Here is a 22110-nt window from a genome sequence, read left to right as displayed (position 1 = left end):
GAAACTGTGCACTCTTTACAACCCACTGGGGTATCTGATTTTCATTCCAACAGGAGCTCTTCTTCAGCTTTGTGAAACAATGTAAAATAATTTCTGCCTGTAGCCACACATATTCTCCTGTCTGGTAAAGGCTGAATTGACCTCTCTTCCCCACTGTTGAAGAAACTAGTTTTGCCTCCATTTGTACATTCATGCAAATATTCCTGATTTATAAATGTGTCCGTTCTTTGGTTTTTCTCTTGAATCCAATTATAATATTTGCCTGGTTTATCAGTATGGGTGAAGTAAAACACATACATATGCTTATTTTTATATCTGGATATGAGTCATGATTTTACCTGTTCACTTGTTTTTTAAATGATCTTTCAAGTAGTCTTTTCTGGGTATCTGCAAACTGAAATACATATCTTATTGAAAATTACTTTCCTTTTAGTTCTTCTTGTATAACAGGGTGTTATATTTATTTTTAATGTGTCACATCCACATTTCATTTCAGGATAATAGAAAGGGTGGTCACAAATTTGTTATAAAAGGGAGCATGGGGCCTAAAAGAGTTGGAATCACAGATCCCATCAGAAATTCTCTGAGTAAGCCCACATATGTAACTGATCAGCTTGAGTCATTATTTTTCCCAGCCAGACTGAAAGTTCTAGAGCTCCAAGCCATTTAAAGCAGCTGCTAGCCTTCAAACCATTTTGGAAACCACCGTCCTTCCCCCCAACTCTAGCTGGGTTTGGATAGTACTGTCACAAAGCAGGCATTTATGAGTGCCACTGACCCAAATTCCTGTTACAGTATCTTCCTGCAGATCATCAGAAGCCAAGAATATTGCAGACAGACTGCATTGGCTAGCCATGATAGGTGATATCAGAAAAGATTAAATGAAAGTAAGTTCTCCTGTTCACCTTTCTTGATTCATATGCTTTTATCCCAAGATGAGAATACCCCACAGACTTCTCATTGCCTAGGTCACCTCCAGGGGTTTCTGATCCTGACTTGCAGCCCTGCAGTAAGTCTCAGGCCCAACTATTGCAATACATTCATCTGATGTCACATTTTGGAATCCAAAAAGGGTAGGATTTCAGGCTGAAATTGCTTTAAGATCCAGAAGAAACAGTGAAGTGGCTTACCCATCTCGATGCCATAAATTTCACCCCTACCTGCTGGCTGAGAATGTCTTCAGCTGACAGTGATGAATGAAAGAGAAAAAAGATCCACTCCTGGTTGTTTACTACTTAAATATCCTTATTTCAAGATATTGCTCTTCTTTTTATTAAATAAACATATTTATCCCCAAGAAAGTACAGAAGAGCTTGGCAAACAAAAATAAACTTTAGAAAATTTATAAGCCTGGCTTATATATTGCTTTATTTAGAGGATAATTCTCACATATTTTTTTCTTCCACCTACCAAAAAGAACATGCATAATAAATTAAACTAAGCTTGGCAGAAAATCCATCAATAAGGTTAAAGTGTAGGCAGGATAGCTAATCTCCATATGGATATCAAGGAGTTTGCTCTTGTTTCAAAACCAGTTGACTTCCAGATATCTGAATATGCCTCTGTGAAGAGGAAAACAGAAGGAAATCCCAGCAACTTAAACATGCGCATCCCCATCCTGAAGATATGTCCTCTGGGTACTCATGTTTAGGATCACTTAAAATATAGGAGTAAAGCTAAGGCTAGGTAGGGGTCCAAGCTGGTGAGCAAGTCCTGTGGGAACCACAGTTCTGTGCTGCCTGAATCCTAACTCTGGCACCATCCCTCACAAACTCTACGACTTTGGGTGAGTGTCAGGAGGCAGTCCGAACCGCCAGCCTGATGACACACTCTGGGCAGTCGGATGGAAGGGACTGCAGAGTGGCCTTCCCAGAGGAGCAACCCCGATATCTCTCCTGCTCAAAATGTCTCTCCTAATAAATTTGCTTATTACTGTTTCAGTTCAAACTGCCCCTTCAGGGAAGAGGCCATACCTAATTCTCCCTGAAAATTTTAGGTACTGGCCCTAAAGGAAACAGGAAAAAACCACTACTGCCCTTGTGACTACTCCCAATGATGGGAAAATGAGACCCCATGAGAACTGAACCCAAGTTGATGGGAAAAAGATGGGAAATTTACCTGGGTCAAGGTTCCTTCCCCCGCCCCTACCTGGCCTCCAAATAGCATATTCAATGATTAATGGCAACAGGTGCATACAGAAAACAAATGCTATTCTGTGATTATCCAGCCAGAGAACAGCCTGGAAAACTATAAAACAAGTGAGAACAGGGCACTACCTAACTCCAGATCAGAAAAATCTTCATTGTAAGTCTTATTAAAAATGGGTCCGAGGCCCTAATACCAAAACCAGGCAAAGACTCCACCAAAAAAGAAAATTACAGACCAATATCCCTGATGAACATAGATGCAAAAATACTCAATAAAATATAAGCAAACCGAATTAAAAAATATACCAAAAGGATCATACACCATGACCAAGTGGGATTCAACCCAGGGATGCAAGGATGGTACAACATTCAAAAGTCCATCAACATCATCCACCACATAAACAAAAAGAAGGACAAAAACCACATGATCATCTCCACAGATGCTGAAAAAGCATTTGACAAAATTCAACATCCATTCATGATAAAAACTCTCAGCAAAATGGGCATAGAGGGCAAGTTCCTCAACATAATAAAGGCCATATATGATAAACCCACAGCTAACATCATACTGAACAGCGAGAAGCTGAAAGCCTTCCCTCTGAGACTGGGAACAAGACAGGGATGCCCACTCTCCCCACTGTTATTTAACATAGTACTGGAGGTCCTAGCCATGGCAATTAGACAAAACAAAGAAATACAAGGAATCCAGATTGGTAAAGAAGAAGTTAAACTGTCACTATTTGCAGATGACATGATATTGTTCATAAAAAATCCTAAAGACTCCACTCCAAAACTACTAGAACTGATATCGGAATACAGCAAAGTTGCAGGATACAAAATCAACACACAGAAATCTGTGGCTTTCCTATACACTAACAATGAACTAATAGAAAGAGAAATCAGGAAAACAATTCCATTCACAATTGCATCAAAAAGAATAAAATACCTAGGAATAAACCTAACCAAAGAAGTGAAAGACCTATACCCTGAAAACTATAAGACACTCTTAAGAGAAATTAAAGAGGACACTAACAAACGGGAACTCATCCCATGCTCGTGGCTAGGAAGAATTAATATCGTCAAAATGGCCATCCTGCCCAAAGCAATATACAGATTTGATGCAATCCCTATCAAATTACCAGCAACATTCTTCAACGAACTGGAACAAATAATTCAAAAATTCATATGGAAACACCAAAGACCCCGAATAGCCAAAGCAATCCTGAGAAAGAAGAATAAAGTAGGGGGGATCTCACTCCCCAAATTCAAGCTCTACTACAAAGCCATAGTAATCAAGACAATTTGGTACTGGCACAAGAACAGAGCCACAGACCAGTGGAACAGATTAGAGACTCCAGACATTAACCCAAACATATATCGTCAATTAATATTCGATAAAGGAGCCATGGACATACAATGGGAAAATGACAGTCTCTTCAACAGATGATGCTGGCAAAACTGGACAGCTACATGTAAGAGAGAATGAAACTGGACCAATATCTATCCCCATACACAAAAGTAAATTCGAAATGGATCAAAGACCTGAATGTAAGTCATGAAACCATAAAACTCTTAGAAAAAAAACAGGCAAAAATCTCTTGGACATAAACATTAGCAACTTCTTCATGAACATATCTCCCCGGGCAAGGGAAACAAAAGCAAAAATGAACAAGTGGGACTATATCAAGCTGAAAAGCTTTTGTACAGCAAAGGACACCATCAATAGAACAAAAAAGGTTCCCTACAGTATGGGAGAATATATTCATAAATGACAGATCCAATAAAGGGTTGACATCCAAAATATATAAAGAGCTCACACACCTCAACAAACAAAAAGCAAATAATCCAATTAAAAAATGGGCAGAGGAACTGAACAGACAGTTCTCCAAAAAAGAAATTCAAATGGCCAACAGACACATGAAAAGATGCTCTACATCATTAGTTATCAGAGAAATGCAAATTAAAACCACAACGAGATATCACCTCACACCAGTAAGGATGGCTACCATCCAAAAGACAAACAACAACAAATGTTGGTGAGGCTGTGGAGAAAGGGGAACCCTCCTACACTGCTGGTGGGAATGTAAATTAGTTCAACCATTGTGGAAAGCAGTATGGAGGTTCCTCAAAATGCTCAAAACAAACTTACCATTTGACCCAGGAATTCCACTTCTATGAATTTACCCTAAGAATGCAGCACTCCAGTTTGAAAAAGACAGATGCACCCCTATGTTTATTGCTGCACTATTTACAATAGCCAAGATATGGAAGCAACCTAAGTGTCCATCAGTAGATGAATGGATAAAGAAGATGTGGTACATATACACAATGGAATATTATTCAGCCATAAAAAGAAAACAAATCCTACCATTTGCAACAACATGGATGGAGCTAGAGGGTATTATGCTCAGTGAAATAAGTCAAGCGGAGAAAGACAAATACCAAATGATTTCACTCATCTGTGGAGTATAAGAACAAAGGAAAACTGAATGAACAAAACAGCAGCAGAATCACAGAACAAGAATGGACTAATAGTTACCAAAGGGAAAGAGACTGGGGAGAATGCGAGGGTAGAGAGGGATAAGGGCAGGGAAGAAGAAAGGGGGTATTATGATTAGCATGTATAATGTGGGGGTGGGGGAAAGGGGAGGGCTGTGCAACACAGAGAAGACAAGTAGTGATTCTACAACATTTTGCTATGCTGATGGACAGTGACTGTAATGGGGTTTGTTGGGAGGACTTGGTGTAGGGGAGAGCCTAGTAAACATAATATTCTTCATGTAATTGTAGATTAATGATAACAAAAAAAGGGGGGGATTACTCCCTGATAGGATAAAACTAACTGCAAATCAACGATTAATGCATGCTTTACACATCCTTAATTTTGATCTTTTAAAGGGTGTCAGATGATCAGCTATGGAAGTACATTTTTCTGATAATATTTCTTTCTCTTAAAAAAAAAAAAAGCAGTTCCTGTGTGATGGTCTCCAATAGGTTCTTCACAATGGTATAAAGGTCATATCAAAGTGTGGGCAAAGGGTTTGTTTGTGTTTATACAGAGGATCAAAGCCTAATTTGGCTACACAGAAAACGAATTAAGATATGATATGAAGAAGAACATCCAACATCAACATCCTCTGGAAGAGTCACTCCAGAAGATGATCATCAAAAAACTTCAACAAAGATCCTGGCGCCGTTGCAGTTGTAGCTGCATTCATCCCGCCGGTTCCTGGACTTGCCATTGGAATGAAGAAGGAGATATCTAAGCTGGCCTGTGCATACAGTAAAACAACAAATTTGACTGGATCTATACAGTTGGAACTCAACCAAGAATTAGGAGAAGTGCAAGTTGCAGTGCTCCAAAATCGTGCAACTATAAACTATCTACTGTTAAAAGAACATATGGGATGTGAACAGTTCCCAGGAATGTGTCATTTTAATTTGTCTGATTTTTCTCAAACTATTCAAATTCAGTTAGACAATATCCATCATATTATTGATAAGTTTTCACAAATGCCTAGGGTACTTAACTGGTTTTCTTGGTTTCACTGGATATGGCTGGTAATTGTAGGTCTGCTTTGGTTATGTAACTATACTCCTATTACGTTAATGCGTGTGCGCAATTTAATTAGTAGTTTAAAACCTATACATGCTTATGTCACTCTACAAGAAGATATGTCAAAGAAATAATCAATCTTCCCATGTTTTCTTCTGTCTGCTACTTCTATAGCTTTTCTTCTTCCTTCCTAATTATAACCCTTAAATAGAATTCGTGCCTCATATCGAATTTGCCGAGTATCATAATTCTTCCAAGTGGTAAAGATACCTCAAGACAAATGCTGGGCATAGAAGCCACAGGGCATAAATATGCAAAGAAGTTAAAAGCTAACCTTTTCAAACAATAAGGCTTCTCTCTCACTTACCAACTTTACATTTCCCTGTATGGCCCCGGAAGATGACTGGTTAGCCAGAGATGGGTAAGATTCCTCAAGGGAGGAACAACCTAAGACAGGCACAGTCGCAGGGGGGCCATCAGGTGAGAAATTGGGGATCAACAGAGGTGAGGCTTAGAACCTCACCCCCCCTGTTTTAAGAGAAATCTTCTGCATTCGTGGAAGTTTTATTGCCCTTGTCTAGCTTGGATTAATACTTAGTCTATAGGCACAGACCTGATCATCTACACTTGCCCTCTTACAGCACTAAATTATATTTTCTACCTTTATCTTGCATCTACCTACCACTTCAGCATTTCATTAAAAAGAAAAATAAGGGAGAAATGTGGTATCCACATATAAATCAAGTATAAAAATCAAATGAATAATCATATCTGCCTTGATTGATTATAGTTCATGATGTATGATCAAAACCGAAAGTTTCTGTGATGACTGCCCTTGCACTGTTCACCATGTAACTTATTCACTATGTAAGAACTTGTTCACCATGTAAGAACTTGTTCGTTATGCTTCAGAAGATTGGAGACTGTTGAGAATTAGGCTTAGGATTGATTAATGATAGTGCATTGAGTCCCCTATACAGAATTTTATTGTTGTTAACAACCATTTGATCAATAAATATGAGAGATGCCCTCTCAAAAAAAAAAGAAAGAAAATGGGTCCGAGGCACAGTCCGTAAAATTTGTCCCTGCCTGCCAAAAAGTCATCGTGTCCTTTAAGAGAGAGCCTCCTTCTTTCCTACTGGAGATTAGGAATGGGAGTATAACTATGAAAGAATGAGGGCCCTACATAAAAATAATAGAAGAGTGAACTTTAGACAGTCATCTGTAAAAAACCAAGAGTCTGGCACCTACCTAACCTTTGTGAGATTTTCTAGCCTCAGTAACTAAAAACCAGGCTTACTTAGAAACAAGTTAATTGCTAAGACCTGCCAAATGATGTCATCTCATTCTCCAAACTCATGTAACCATGCTATGTGTCAATTATATGATTAATATCTGTACTTTACTTTATGTAATCATAGAGTATATAATCAAACTGCTACTTTTCATTAAAGGCCAGGCTCAGCTTTTGCTAGTGTCTGTGTCCTCATTCAAAAGCGCCGACGCCGTCCATCCTTCAGGGACTCCTGGACTCGCTGGAGCTGGACTCCGTCAGGTGAGATGCAAAACTTTCCTAAGCCTCTGTTCCTTCACCTGTAAAATAACGACAGCACGAACTGCTATATAACATTACATATTGTAAACATGGTTGAGATGACTATATTTGATAATCCATAAAAAATTCCCATATTGTGTCTGGCATTATTATAATTATAAAACATTTAAGACTCAAGTTTTTAAAGTACCATAAATTGACAGGGGTGGGTGAAGGAGTGCAGATAAAAGGGAGAATATCATTTCAGAGATCAATGATTTTAAAAGAGCAGCTCCTCCAAAGAAGAGATAAGAATATAAGATAAGGCCTCTGAAAGAGATAGAAATTTTTGTTTTCCAGCATGTATGAACTTGGTTTTCCCCAGGGCTTTACTATTTTCTTGGTATAAGTTCTCTACCAAAGACTGTACTGGGGAGGACTCTGAACTACATTGGGGAACAAATAGCTTTTCTGTTGATTCCATTGGGATTAATTAAAAATAGAATTACCATATGATCTAGCAATTCTGCTTCTGAGTATATATCCAAAAGAATTGAAAGCAGAGTCTTAAAGAGATATTTGTACACTTTCTTTCATAGCAGCATTGCTCACAATTGCCAAGAGATAGGAGCAACTCAAAGGTCCATCACAGATAAGTGCATAAACAAAATGTGATATGTACATACAATGGAATATTATTCAGTCTTAAAAAGGAAGTAAATCCTGTCACATGCTACAAAATGGATGAAGCTTGAGGACATAATGCTAAGTGAAGTAAGCCAGTCACAAAAAGGCAAATACCGTATGATTACACTTACATGATATAGCTAAAGTTATCAAATTCATAGAGACAGAAAGTAGTATGGGTGTTACCTGGGTCTGGAGGAAGGGAAAAGGGGGAGTTGTTGTTTAATAGGTACAGAGTTTCAGTTTTGCAAGATGAAAATTTCTGAAGATTGTTTCACAACAATGCAAATATATTTAACACTACTGACCTGTACACTCTAAAATGGTTAAGATGGTACATCTTTCTTTTAACACAATAAGAAAATGAAGAAAGTTAAATGAGAAGCATGTGAGGGATTTGGGAAAGTGCTTAGCATGAAACAAATGTACGTTAAATACTGCTATTAGCTATTAACGGGGTTATCAAATGCTAGTCCTCCAAGTGGTTCTTTCCCTACCACCCCCTCCGCAGCCTTCTCCCCATAGTCACAATATATTCCTTCTCAATCTGAGCTTGCATTCTGTCATGTTTCATGGCTAAGCATGCACCTTTATGTGTCCAAAGGCAGAAGCAGTGAATTGCTAAATATTGTGTTTTCTGCTAACTTCTACCCAGTACCATGCATACAATATGGGAGCACTTTTGTAAAAGTTAAGGGTTTTTCCTTTCTGTTATGAGTATAGAATATCACTGATACAGAAAATTTACACAATAATAAAGCAGGAAGCAGGAAAGAAAAATCATCCGAAGTCCCACCACTTAAAAGCAATCTCAGTTAATATTTGTTGTTTTTTTTTAGTAACTATTTCCTGAATTAGAGTGAAAATAAAATGCTAACTGCTTTAAAAAGAAGGTAAGAAATGAATGTTCAAGTAAATTTGGGAATTGTTTTCCTTGAGAATATTTCAGGGTAGTTTCAGGAATCTGGTAGCAAAGAGCTTGATGGGGAAGTTGGAATAAAAGAGGTAGTGTAGCTATGATAATACAAAGATAGCTCTTTTGGTGAATATTAGTTTAGTTGTAGTCAGCTCTGGCAACTTAAGCAGAAAGATGAATTAATTGGTGTCAAAGTATAATTTTCAAAAAGCTGAAACATGACTTTCCTATCCAATGATATGGTGTATATGTGTCAAAAATTTATTTAACTAATTAATGGGGAATCATTAGGATGGAAAAACTGGTTCAAAGGAAGATATATAAGATTGATGTATACATGGCCAGTAAAAGACAGGATGCTGGAATTAAATTTCTAAATTAGACATAAAAAAGCCAAAGCAATACAACTGCAGACTCTATGGATACCCATTCCCCTAAACAAAAATGATTTGCATTTCTATGAGACAAAAATCATATGCAACTTAATTAGTTAATACCAAATTTTTAAGAAATGGGGCCCTAATCAATAGTCCACTGTAGGCCAAAGTTCCTTCTCTATGTGTCACCTGACCCTTGGGCAGGCCTGTCGGACAGTTCTCAAATACAGCATCGAAAGGCAGGCAGTCATCCATCCTCTTGCTTTATTTCCAAAGGTTTGATAATTTCTCTAAACTGGGAGGTTCAAGTCACTGGGTACTCATTACTGACAAGTACGGGATATGTACCAAGAGTCAGGCCTGTGCTAAATGCTTTCTATGCAATGTCTCATTGGATTCTCACAATAACCCTGCGAGTACAGACACTCATTCTTGCAAATCACAGGTGAGCATTCTAAGGTGCAGGAAGTTGCATAATTTCACCCAAGGGGATATGGCTGACAAAGGGGCAAGACTCTGATGGGCTCAGCTCTTTCTGACCAGCCCATATTCCAAACAGGGGTCTCCCAATGGGATGTGGGCTCTGCAGAAGGTAACTGAGATAAGGAATTGGGTGCAGAGAAAAAAGAACAGAATTTTTGTTGAGGATGACTTAAGTGCTCCTTCTCTACCACTCTTGTCATATGTATGCTTTATGGTGTATATGAGCATAGTAGTACACATAAAGTTTCTGAATGGATAAACACACATGCTTTAGTGGGACACAATCAAAAAGGTTTGGAGCCTTCAGCTACAATGCCTTTCAGGTCATTGGGACTGCGATGTCCATGCATTTTCACCTTGGCTACAGGCTGTTGCTCTAATCTGACTCACTTCTCTAATCTGAATCAGCTTGTTTTCTCAAAGATTTTGGTGTCCAGCTGGGTGCAGGGAGAGCCTCCCACCTCGCAGCTTGAGGGGTGCAGCATTTTCATCTCTAGAGAGATTAGGAGATGCTTGCAGGCAGCGTTGTTTTCCTTCAGTGTGCTTGCTGGGAAGTCCTGGAGAAGGTAAAATCTACCTATTCCTCCCCTTTGTCGTTGGCTCTGGGCTCTCTGAGAGTGGAGGGAAGGGAAGGTTGCCATGAAGTGGAGAGTGATTCATACATGATTCTTGGTTTCCTACTCAGGGCTTTAGAAATCACATTGGTGGGTGACTAAAGTGCTCTGAAGATGAAAGAAGTAAACCACCAAGTCCAAGCTTTCAACTAAAAACCAAAGGGCAGTACAGGCTGGAAACAGAGTCCACAAGAATTAAGGAGATTTACTTCTGGAGCAAAGTGCCAGCATTACTCCCAAAGCCAAACTGAGGAAATGCTTGGAGCTTTTGGGGCAAAGCACTCCAAGTGTGCTATAACATAAGTATTATTGGGCATTTTCTGAAATTACTAGTTACACTCAGTTGAATAAATGCTCCTAAATGCAATTAAGAATGTATTATATGTTGACTTCATGGATGAGCTAAGAAAAATACTCATTATCTTGTCTCTCTGAGAGATACTACACACATTTAGAAGCTTTGTGTTCTTGCCACAGTGGTAGGGGACAAACAAGGAGGGGAGAATCACAGCCCCCCAGCCGGCAGGCGTGCCTCTTCACCCACCACCTGCATGTAGACTGCGCACCCCTGCTGCTCTCCCCAGTGGGGAAGCCTTCGCTGAGAACGCTGTGTGGTGAGGCTGGGAAACACTTCCTGCAACGTCCCAAATGCACCCCCCAAAACAGATGGCCTTAGGGATCCTCAGGCAATGGCTCCACTGGGAGAATGTGGTCCCAGGAAAAAGGAAGAGGCCTCAAAAAGGGGGAAAGAAAGTGGGGTGTTTTTATGTTTGTTGGCTCCTGGCTTCCCAGTGGAGCCCCTCAAACCAATCCTCACTCTTTTCCTAGTGAATGAGGCAAGCCCGTCTGCTGACTTCCACTGCCACTTCAGGTTTGTCTCCATATGAGCTCTGGGTTTCAGCTTTGATGGCCAGCTATGAGGCAGCGGTATTCACAAGTGAAAATTCTATCTGCAGACCAGAAGAGAACCAAGTCCATATCACAACTACAGACGTGCAGGAGGGCCAGTTTGACTTGGATGCCAACTCTGATGTTTTATAAACATTTCGGATGTGGTTCACTTTGGAAGCTGTTGACTACTGCCACAAAATCCATCTTTCTTAGCAAGAAATAGACACGGAAACTTCATTTCTGACACTTCCAGGAATTTTCTTGCCATTCTGCCAAGTAGTAGCACTCATTTTGAAAAGAAAACCACTCCCATCCTTTTCTGCTATAAGTGACCCATTGCCATGTGAGGAAGCACAGGTATACACTGTCCAACCCTGCAGGGCCCTGCCACCGAGCCCACGGCAGGCCCAACCTCAGCCCAAGAGGAGGTGAGTCAGAAATAATGTAGGGCACTCAGACTTCACCTCTCCTTCCTGGTAACCCTGTCATGGCTTGTCCTGAGTCCCTGAGGCCTTCCCTTGTCTCCTTCCCTTGGCCTAATATCCTCTTCTGACTCCCTCCATCCAGGATCCTTCCAGGATGTGGTGCAAAGCAGTGAAAAGAGCATCAGCTTCACAGTCAGATGTGCCTAGGTTAGTTTTCCATGCTAGGATGCACCACACTGGTCTGTGACCTTGGAGATGTTTCTTTACCCTCTGATCCTTGATTTCCTCACCTGTGAAACAGGGATAAAAGATCTAATATGAAAAGTTGTGAGAACTAAAGGAGAAGATATTTGTCTAACACCTAACACAACACTTGGCCTATACTAAATGCCCATAAATCAGAGTTCTCACTTCAAGCTGTACCTTAGAATCACCTGGGGCACTTTTCAAAGATACCCATGCTCAAGACCCATGACCCAGGGATTTAACTTAATTATTAATTTTTGAAGGTTTAAATGTGAATCTCATATATAGCCAGGGTCCCACACCCACTGTCATAAATGTTTCTTCCTCTCTACCTTGCTTTGGCCAGTCCTCATAGGAACTGAGTTCTGCTCCCAAACTGACTCCATGCCCACGTGACTCAGGACATGCCACTCCAGGTCCAGAAGCTCTGTAATATATTCGTGTTATCCTCTGGTACATGTTTACTGTTCCTGCCACCTACTGAGTTCCTTCCATTAAGCCAGGACTTTTAAAATATTTTTTCTCAATTAATCTTAATTTATCCCTATGAGACAAATTATATTATTGTTCCCATTTTAGAGAATAAGAAGCTGAGACTCATAAATGTACATTCATTCTTTCAACAAATATTTATTGCATGGCAACAATGTGCCTGACACTGCTCTAGGCGATACATCAAAGTGATACTTTTAGGTGAATGAGCTTGACAAAGTCACAAAATTTTAAGTAGGAAAGGGAGCCTGGACTCAACCTCAGACTGTTTGACTCAAGGTGTACTTTCTCCCACAGCTCATTGCCACACAGCAGAACTGTTTGGCCCAGTATTCAGCACCAGGAGAAAGCGTTCATGTTTAATCATTCATTCAGCCCTCACAGAGTTCTGCGAGCCAGCAGCCATGCCATTTCTATCACTGCCATTGTACAGATGGGGAAACCAAGGCGCGAAGCCAGCGGTAGTGTCACAGAGCCGATTAGTGCTGCCGGAGCCTCAGGCTGTTTCACCAGCTTCCAAAAGACAAGGGACCCATCTTCTGTTTAGGCCACTGCCTTAAAGGCAGTAGGTGTGTGAACCACGTTAGACAATGGCTGAGCAAAGCCTGGCAGGGCCCTCTGGAGGGAGCAGTGCCCTGAGAGACCAGAACAAACAAGTCTCCTGGTTGCGGGTTCCAAGCAGGTGCCAACCCTAAGCACATGGCGACAGTGCGTCTTCATGATTATATTTAGCTTGTATTGCATCACATACTCAACCAAACATTAAAACACAGTGTCTGCATGCAAAGAACTAAATATACACAAAAAAACAGAGAGAAAGGGGGATGTGTCAGGATGAGGAGAGTGAGCCTCTTCTTTCCATGCTGTTTTGAGGTTCTGGTCTGCACTGAGAGCTAACGTCAGATGATCAGCACTTACTGCTTTTCGTTTTTCTTACCAGTAGGTACAGTAGAGGGGCATGGACATGAAAGCCTGATAACGTTCTCTGTCCACCTGTTCTTCAGGTATACGGACGTGTGAGCAGCAAAAGTAGCCTTGGTCAAGAGGGACTCCAGCCTGATTCAGGTAGTCTGAAACTCTGGTTCTTGAATTTTAGTGTACATCAGATGGTTCAGAGAGCTTGTTAAGACACAAAGTGATGGGCCTCATTCACAGCTTCTAGCTTATTTGCATTTCTAGTGAGCTCCCAGGTGAGGTTGGTACTTTTTGTCTACAAGCCTCACTTCTGGTCTCCAGCAAGACAGCTCCGTGGATGCCAGCAGGGGCCAAACTGCAAACATACTGTTAAGTGACTAAAAAGCAGGGGTGGGTGGGGAATGGTGGGAAGTGAAGGAAGAGTTCACTACTATTTGTGTAGAAAATGGGTAGACATATACACTTGCAACTTACATATGCCTAGACTGTTTTTGGATAGTTAAAAAGAAAATGCTAATAATTGTTTCCCCAGGGAGCTGAGGGTCAGAAGTTTTATGTCAATTGTTCTCCGGGTCCCTCCCTGACCCAAACACCATCCCAGATTATTTTCTTTTCTCTATGCCGCTCCATTCAGAATCTGCCCCCCACAGCCTCCAACACCCTGTTTTCCTTGATGGTTGATGTCCTCTTGATCTTGGCGAATGGAAGGCACCAGCAGAAAATTTGAAGGTAGCATCTTGCCTGAGGGTTTCAGTCTCAGGAAAGTTAACTATGAATTCCATGAGACCGAGAAATGACAATGGAATGTTCTTGGGGTAAAAGGGTTTATTACCCAGCTTTATTCTCCCAGCGATAGGTGGAGCACTAGAAGCACATCTGCATCCAGCAGCCTGCAGTCTGCAATCCACCTCTGTCTCTGGGCAGAGCTCTTTATGTAGTGACTTAGTCAGTAATAGCTATTGTCTACAGGTATGGAAGCAGTAGCCTAGCAGTAGGCCATTTACATCAACTAACTTAGGGTCAGATGAGCACCCTGACCATAGAAACTTCCATTTCCCCACAGTAGAAAGAGAGAAAGATGGAGAGATTTCATCATGCGTCCTCCCTACTCTGGTGTCGTATCTGGAATACCTGCATTTGTCCACAACTAGCTCCAGCTCTCCCTGGGCTCCAGTAGAACCATTTCCCTCTTCAGCTGAAGCTAGTCTTTGGGCCTCCAAAAGAGGTCCAAACAAGGTTTCTTGTTTAACCCATTACCCATCTCTGGAATGGCCCCGATAAAGGTAATAACAGCCTATCCCATCACAGGGTGGATATACATGGCTGGACCCAAAAGCCATGGAGTAGTGTGGCACAGACACCTACACTGGCCTGGCCAAGTGGGGTGTATACCTACAGCAGTGTAACACCCTCTCTAGTAGTCCCTTGAGTGAAGAACTCCAGTGCTTATTGGGGCCAGTGACATATACTAGTGAAAGGCAGAAAGACTTTACTCTAGAACTATTAGTAGCAGAGAGTCCTTATCAGGAGGGAAGAGCCCCTATACCGGAAGATGCATGGTACACAGACAGCTCCAGCCATGGGCAGCCCCCAAAATGGAGGGCCATAACTTTCCATCCTAAGACTGAGACCTTATGGATAGAAGATGGTGGGGGGAATAGCAGTCAATGGGCAGAGTTGCAGGCAGTGTGGCTTGTGATCAACCAGGAGCCCTTCCCAGCAGTTGTCTGCACTGAGAGCTGGGCTGTCCATCGAGGCTTGACCCTGTGGCTACTGACATGGTACCATGCCAACTGGCTGGTTGGTCACTGACCCCTTTGGGGGCAAGAGTTGTGGCAAGATTTATGGGCCTCTGGTCAGACTAAGACAGTTACCTTATATCACGTGACAGGTAATTTGCCACTGGCATACCCAGGAAACACATAGCTGATGAACTGGCCCAGGTACATTGTCTAGAAGGAATGCCTGACTCTGATGTGGCCCAATGGTTACATCATTTTTTTTTACATGCCAGGCAAAAGACAATTGGTTTGTAGCCTGTTGGTGGGGCTTTCCTTTGACCTTTGAAGAAGTCAGCAGAGCCCAGCAGGAGTGCATCATATGCTCTAAGAGGGATCTCCACAGAGTTCCACAGCAACATGGGACAATAGCTAAGGGGCCAATATACCCCTCATCAGGTGGCAGATAGACTATTTTGGGTCTCTGCTCATGTCAGAAGGGTACCAATATGCCATGACTTGTGTAGACATAGCTACTGGATTTCTGGGTGCTTTTCCTACATGCTGTGCAGACCAACAGACAACTAAAAGAGGTATGGAGTATCTCTTTGCAGCCTGTTGCCAACCACAGGTAATTGAGAGTGATTAAGGCACCACTTTACTGGACATACACTACAAGAATGGGTACAACAATTAGGAATCAAATGGAAGTTTCATGTGCCATACAATCCTACTGTGGCAGGCATGATAGAGAGGTACAATGGTATGTTGAAATCTGGACTGAAGTCAGACACCAGTAATCTATGGGGATGGTCAGTCCACTTATGGACAGTGTTATGGCATTTGAACCAGAAACTCCAAAAGGGAGCCCTGAGCACCATAGACATGCTAATTCATTTTGCTGCTTCCCCTGTACAATTACAAGTACAAACCAAGGAGGAATCGTTGAAGCCAAGATTTGGCCACCAGAATAATATCTTGCCATCAGCACCAACTGCACTAAACCCTGGAGACTCCATTAAGTGGATTTGGACTTGGACATTTTGACACATGGACCCTGATGGCTGGCCCTTCTGGCACCTTATGGACAAGGCCTGGAAGCTGGCTTCCTGTGTATTCGTGGAGTAACAGTAGAGTGGCCCCCAAAGATCATGGTAGTATATCCTAAATGGCTGGAAGGTAAGAACATCTCACTGGGGAGTTTTGTTTTATCATTATGGCCAGTGCATGCTCTATACATAGACTCCTCAGTAACCCCCAGAGGGAAAGGGATAAAGGTATGGTATGCTAGACCTGGAAGGTACACCCTTCCTGCCACTGTCCTATCACAGGACCACTCTCTTATGTGCATCCTACCTGATGGACAAGATTTGCCTATGTTGGTATCATTAAACATGTGTCTTGTCACCTTTAAGGTCTTTGTGGATTGGGCACACACCCTAGCAAAACAAACTGCTATGCATTGGGGTGCATGGAGCTCCCTATCTGTAGGACTACTAAGTGCAAGTTATGAACTCATCTGATTAGAACTGGTTTTGAATATAGCTGGAATAACCTCCTCAGGCTTAAGGATTATTATAATTTTTGTTACTTGTATCAAAATTTTGTTGTGTAATAATTTTTGTTATTATCTGTATATTGATGTTATCCTCCATTGCTGTTGTGGAATCTGGTTACAATGCTCCTGCTTTCTCACACAGGGACCATTGCAGAAGATTGTGAGGTGAGAATCCTGGAGGGGTGGAGTGTGGGGAAAATGAAAGTTCCCATGGCCAGAATCTTTATCTCCTTCCCCTTGGCCTAATATCCTCTTCTGACTCCCTCCATCCAGGATCCTTCCAGGATGTGGTGCAAAGCAGTGAAAAGAGCATCAGCTTCACAGTCAGATGTGCCTAGGTTAGTTTTCCATGCTAGGATGCACCACACTGGTCTGTGACCTTGGAGATGTTTCTTTACCCTCTGATCCTTGATTTCCTCACCTGTGAAACAGGGATAAAAGATCTAATATGAAAAGTTGTGAGAACTAAAGGAGAAGATATTTGTCTAACACCTAACACAACACTTGGCCTATACTAAGTGCCCATAAATCAGAGTTCTCACTTCAAGCTGTACCTTAGAATCACCTGGGGCACTTTTCAAAGATACCCATGCTCAAGACCCATGACCCAGGGATTTAACTTAATTATTAATTTTTGAAGGTTTAAATGTGAATCTCATATATAGCCAGGGTCCCACACCCACTGTCATAAATGTTTCTTCCTCTCTACCTTGCTTTGGCCAGTCCTCATAGGAACTGAGTTCTGCTCCCAAACTGACTCCATGCCCACGTGACTCAGGACATGCCACTCCAGGTCCAGAAGCTCTGTAATATATTCGTGTTATCCTCTGGTACATGTTTACTGTTCCTGCCACCTACTGAGTTCCTTCCATTAAGCCAGGACTTTTAAAATATTTTTCTCAATTAATCTTAATTTATCCCTATGAGACAAATTATATTATTGTTCCCATTTTACAGAATAAGAGTTGAGACTCATAAATGTACATTCATTCTTTCAACAAATATTTATTGCATGGCAGCAATGTGCCTGACACTGCTCTCACCGGGGAGTTGCAAAGTGATATATACCAAAGTGATACTTTCAGGTGAATGAGCTTGACAAGGGAAGGCCCCAGGAACTTGGGACAAGCCATGACAGCATTACCAGGAAGGGGAGGTGAAGTCCTGAGTGCCCTACATTATTTCCGACTCGCCTCCTCTTGGTCTGAGACTGGGCCTGCCGTGGGCTCGATGGCAGGGCCCAGCAGGTTTGGACAGTGTATGCCTGTGCTTCCTCACGTGGCATGAACTTGCCCAGGGCTCAAACCCACTAGCAAGACAACATGGTTCTGGGTAGTGTGGGTACAATAGGGTGGTAAGAGGTTTTTATCTTTAGAGTCACACACAATAAATTAAAATCACGTCTATGTGACTTTGCTGGCTTTGATTTCCACAAGTCTCCTGTCCCTCTTGGGTCATTTAAGGTGACTCATCACATCACACTAAGGGTTTATACTGTTTGGACATGGCCTCTTGGATGCTGTGAACATTAATACTTCTACATTCTTTCAGGAGCTTAACAAGTAAACCATTAAACTCTCAGGTTTTGTCATTCCATTATATGTGCACAGTGTTCCCTCACCTCACGCCTGAGCCACACCCTGCCCCTTGTTGGAGGAAGGGTGGCCTAGGGGTCAAACATGGGAAAGGGCTTAGACCTAAAGCACTGAGATTTAAAGGATACAAAATTTGTAAATAATGTTTTGAAAGCTTAACATCTATTTAGCAAGAGTAATGGTTTAAAGTGGGAAGCCGCCAGATGGTGTGCACTGTTAATAATGCCCGTCTGTGAGCCATGTCATGAATTATGAAATTGATGTGGAGAACATCTCCTGCTGTTTGCTCCAGGTGCCACAATGTCTCCTTACAGTCTGGGGTCAGATATGGGGTGCAGGCTGAGGAGCAAGTTGCTTTAAAATAATACTATATAATATTTTTGCATAAAAATGTAAAAACACTGAATGCTATTTTTTTAAAGGTTACAAAATATTCGTGGCATCTGGAGGGCCATGTCAGAACTTCCTGCATCAAATAAAAGCCCACCTTTAGGAGCATGGAGAAGCCTGGCTGCAGGCAGTGCTGCTGTCTCCACTGTGGTGTCTAGTCAACTTTTGACCTCTGCCCTGGTTCTGGTGGCCCTACTTTCTGAGCTTCTCAACCCTTAACCTGGCTCCTCACGGGGACCTCAGTTGCTCTCGCATTAAAGACATTTGCTCCTGCTTCTCAAGGCACCTTGACCCTGCACACTGCCCTCACCTGACATCACAGCTGCAGATGACAGGTGTTCCCACCTTCCTCCACAGTCCCTCAGGACCAGATCATCTGGGTGCCTAGCCTAAATTCTCTGACAGAAGAGGGAACTAGACACTGAGAAGATTCCTGAAATCAGTGAGACCCTGTTCCTTCATCTATAATGATACCTCATTGAGGAGTTATATCAAGATTCACGTCAAGGACTTGGTAGAGGGTGGTAAAGGGGGCAGAGCAGACCACCCCTCAACCACAGAGCTGGACAGTCTGTTCACTATTCCCCATATCCCCAAGCACACTCCTACGCTTGGTCTTTGTCTCACCTGCAGGGAATGCCCTCCCCCTGCTCCCCTAAAAGCCCTAACTCAACACTTGCCCTGTGAAGCCTCTTTGCTTTCACACCCACAATGGTCTTCCCTTCTCAGAATCCCTATAGGTATAGCATGAACCTGATTGTGTTTTGCCTTACACTGCTCTTGGTTATCTTCACATGTGCTTATCTAGGCTCTCAAATAAGTTAGAAAATCCCCTGCAAGCCCTCTACATCTTTGCACTTTGTCCCATGGTGTGTCTGAACCAGAGTTAGGAAGACGGAGGAAACATAATTATTCCTATTCACTATGTACTGCATCTCTTCCTAGTTTATCAGTGGTCCCTAGCCCTCACAGTGTAGCAGAATCACCTGGGGAACTTTGAAATATGCAGATTCTCAGGCTCTACTTCCAGAGATTCTGTTTCAATTGGTCTGGAGTGCAGCCTACCTTTGGGAATTTGTTTAAAAGTTCCCCCAGTGATTCTAATGTGTAGCTGAGAGCAAACATCAGTGCACTGCATGAACCAGGATGACGCTGTCTTCAGCTGTGCCTAATTCTTCATGCCTCTTCAATTTGTCTTCTGGCTGCACTTTCTCCATATTTCAAATTGTATCTTACATGTTAAATTGCAACCCTCAGCTCCTTTCTGGTATAACTTGTCTTTAGGCAAGTGAAAACTTTCCACATTACCTCACTGGGCATAGAGTCAAGCTGTAAAAAACCAGCCAACTAATTCCCTTCAAAGTGAGACTCTCATTAATCAAGGACCTGTCCTCCACACACCTGCATGAAACCAGGTAGTCACCAGTTGTGACATTCTACTCCCTTCCCCCAAATAAATCAGACAGGAGAGTGAGCAAACAATTAAGACCAAAGGCACTTTTAGGGATTGGGGTTATCAGTAAGTAATGATAAGAGAACAGGAAATGGGGAAAAAACAAGGATGGTGAATTAATAAGGCTATTATGATAAAATGATTTAAGGGCAAATACATGAAAGTGAATTAATGAGGCTTTGATGGCATTTACAAATTTCATTTGTTATGAGTATTGTGGTGAATTCAATATCTCCTGGAAAACTTTTTTGTTTTTAATTAAGGTATCATTCTCCTGGAAAACTTCTAAGAATATTCTATTTTGAAGACTTTCTGCTAACAAGACAAGAAAAACAGGTCTGAAGAATATTTTTCTCATTTGCCTCTTTTTGGTTTACTGCAGTTTTAATTACTGGTGAAGTGAAACCATGAGTTGAAAAGGAAAAAGCCAACAGCCCACAGAACTCTTAAGCATCCAAGGTGCTTTTTAGTGTAAAATTTTTGCAAGATGGTTAAAACAAAGAACGCAAGGAAATTGTGAGGAAGTGTACGCTATATGAATGGAATTATGTCTAAATTATGTTTTACAAAATTTTCTGTCAGGTACCAGTGAGTTTTTAACTTTTGTGTCAGATTGATTTTCTTGACAACTGCTTTAAGGGAGCTCTGTTGACTTAATCAGAACCAAGAGAGCTATTGTAATTTGTTATAAACTGTGGAGCTGCTTCACCGACGATCTATTACTGTACTTCAACTTTTTATCTGCAATGTACAGTTAAACTGATGCTAGAATTTAATAATTGTCTTCTGCATCTACGCATTCATTTCATGAGCAAAATTTTCTTTATTCATGAATATTTGACATTGAATGGGTTACTATTTTCTTGGAAATCATTGGAAGATGTTGCTTTTATTAAAATTTGCCATTTTCTTCTACAGAAAAGCCCACTAGGTGACATACAGTGCTCATACACCCGGAGCTTTCACACATTTTAATTCCTTTTCCTAAAATAAACAGAGGCCAAGGATCCTCAACATTGACAAAAATCTTCCATTATGAAAGAATAGGACCCCAACACAAATATACAGACTAAAGGAATGTAGATCAATGAGAAATAATGAAGAGAGCAGAAGAAAACATTAAAACACTTAGAATTCATACCTCTGGGAGGAAAAAGAAGCTATTGCATCCATTAAATCAAACCTGAAGAAAAGAATACAACCAACTAGCAAGGAAGAGCTCATGGAAATTAAAATACAATAGCCAAAATGAAAAGTTCAGTGAAGAATGGAGTGATAAAGCCAAGAAAATCTACTACAAAGTGAACCCAAAAATGTCAAATGAAAATAGAAGAAAAGATAAAAAGGAACCCAGGAGGTGCAACAACCACCACTACTACAGGAAAAGAGAAAACAAGGGGTGTATGGTAAGGAAGGAGGAAATTATACAAAATTTTCCAGAACTGAAGGATGTGAGTTTTAGTTGGAAAGGGATAGACCCCAGGAAGTCAACCACAGTGAGGACAGAGGGTGTGTGTGCTGGAGAGGTGGGGCAGGGTGGGGGAGGAGACACCCAAACTAAGATAAATCATTCAAAAATTCCATAACACCAGGGATAAGAAAAGATCTTAAAGGATCTGGTGATTATTTCTTTCAAGTTCACATTTAGTGGAACAGGGAATCAAAATGGCTTTAGTTTTATCAGCAGCAACACTAGATACTAGTAGACAATGGAGAAATGCCACCAAAATTCTAAGAGGACTCAAAAATTTAACTCTTATTCACCCTTTCTTAGGAAACCATAAAAAATATATATACACCAGCAAAAACAGGAAATAAACTAAGAAATAAAAAATCACTGAATTGTAGAAACAAGAGACCATCATAAGAGAATGGTGATGGGAAGTCCCAGAAAGAGAGGAAAGAAAGGTCCAAGGCCAACATCTGTGGCTACATTGGCCAGATTGGAGCAGGTCAGAAATCTTTGTAAGTTCTTCAGGAATAATATATAAATATAATATAATATAAAATATGTATATCAATTTCCAAAATGGAGCTTCCAACTGACATTCCTTTTAGTAATGATTGAGAGTTCCAGTTGCTCCATGTCCTTGCTAACACTTGATATTATCAG

This window comes from Manis pentadactyla, chromosome 1, assembly GCF_030020395.1.
Source record: "Manis pentadactyla isolate mManPen7 chromosome 1, mManPen7.hap1, whole genome shotgun sequence".
In the NCBI taxonomy this organism is placed as follows: domain Eukaryota; kingdom Metazoa; phylum Chordata; class Mammalia; order Pholidota; family Manidae; genus Manis; species Manis pentadactyla.
This window is presented reverse-complemented; position numbering follows the sequence as displayed.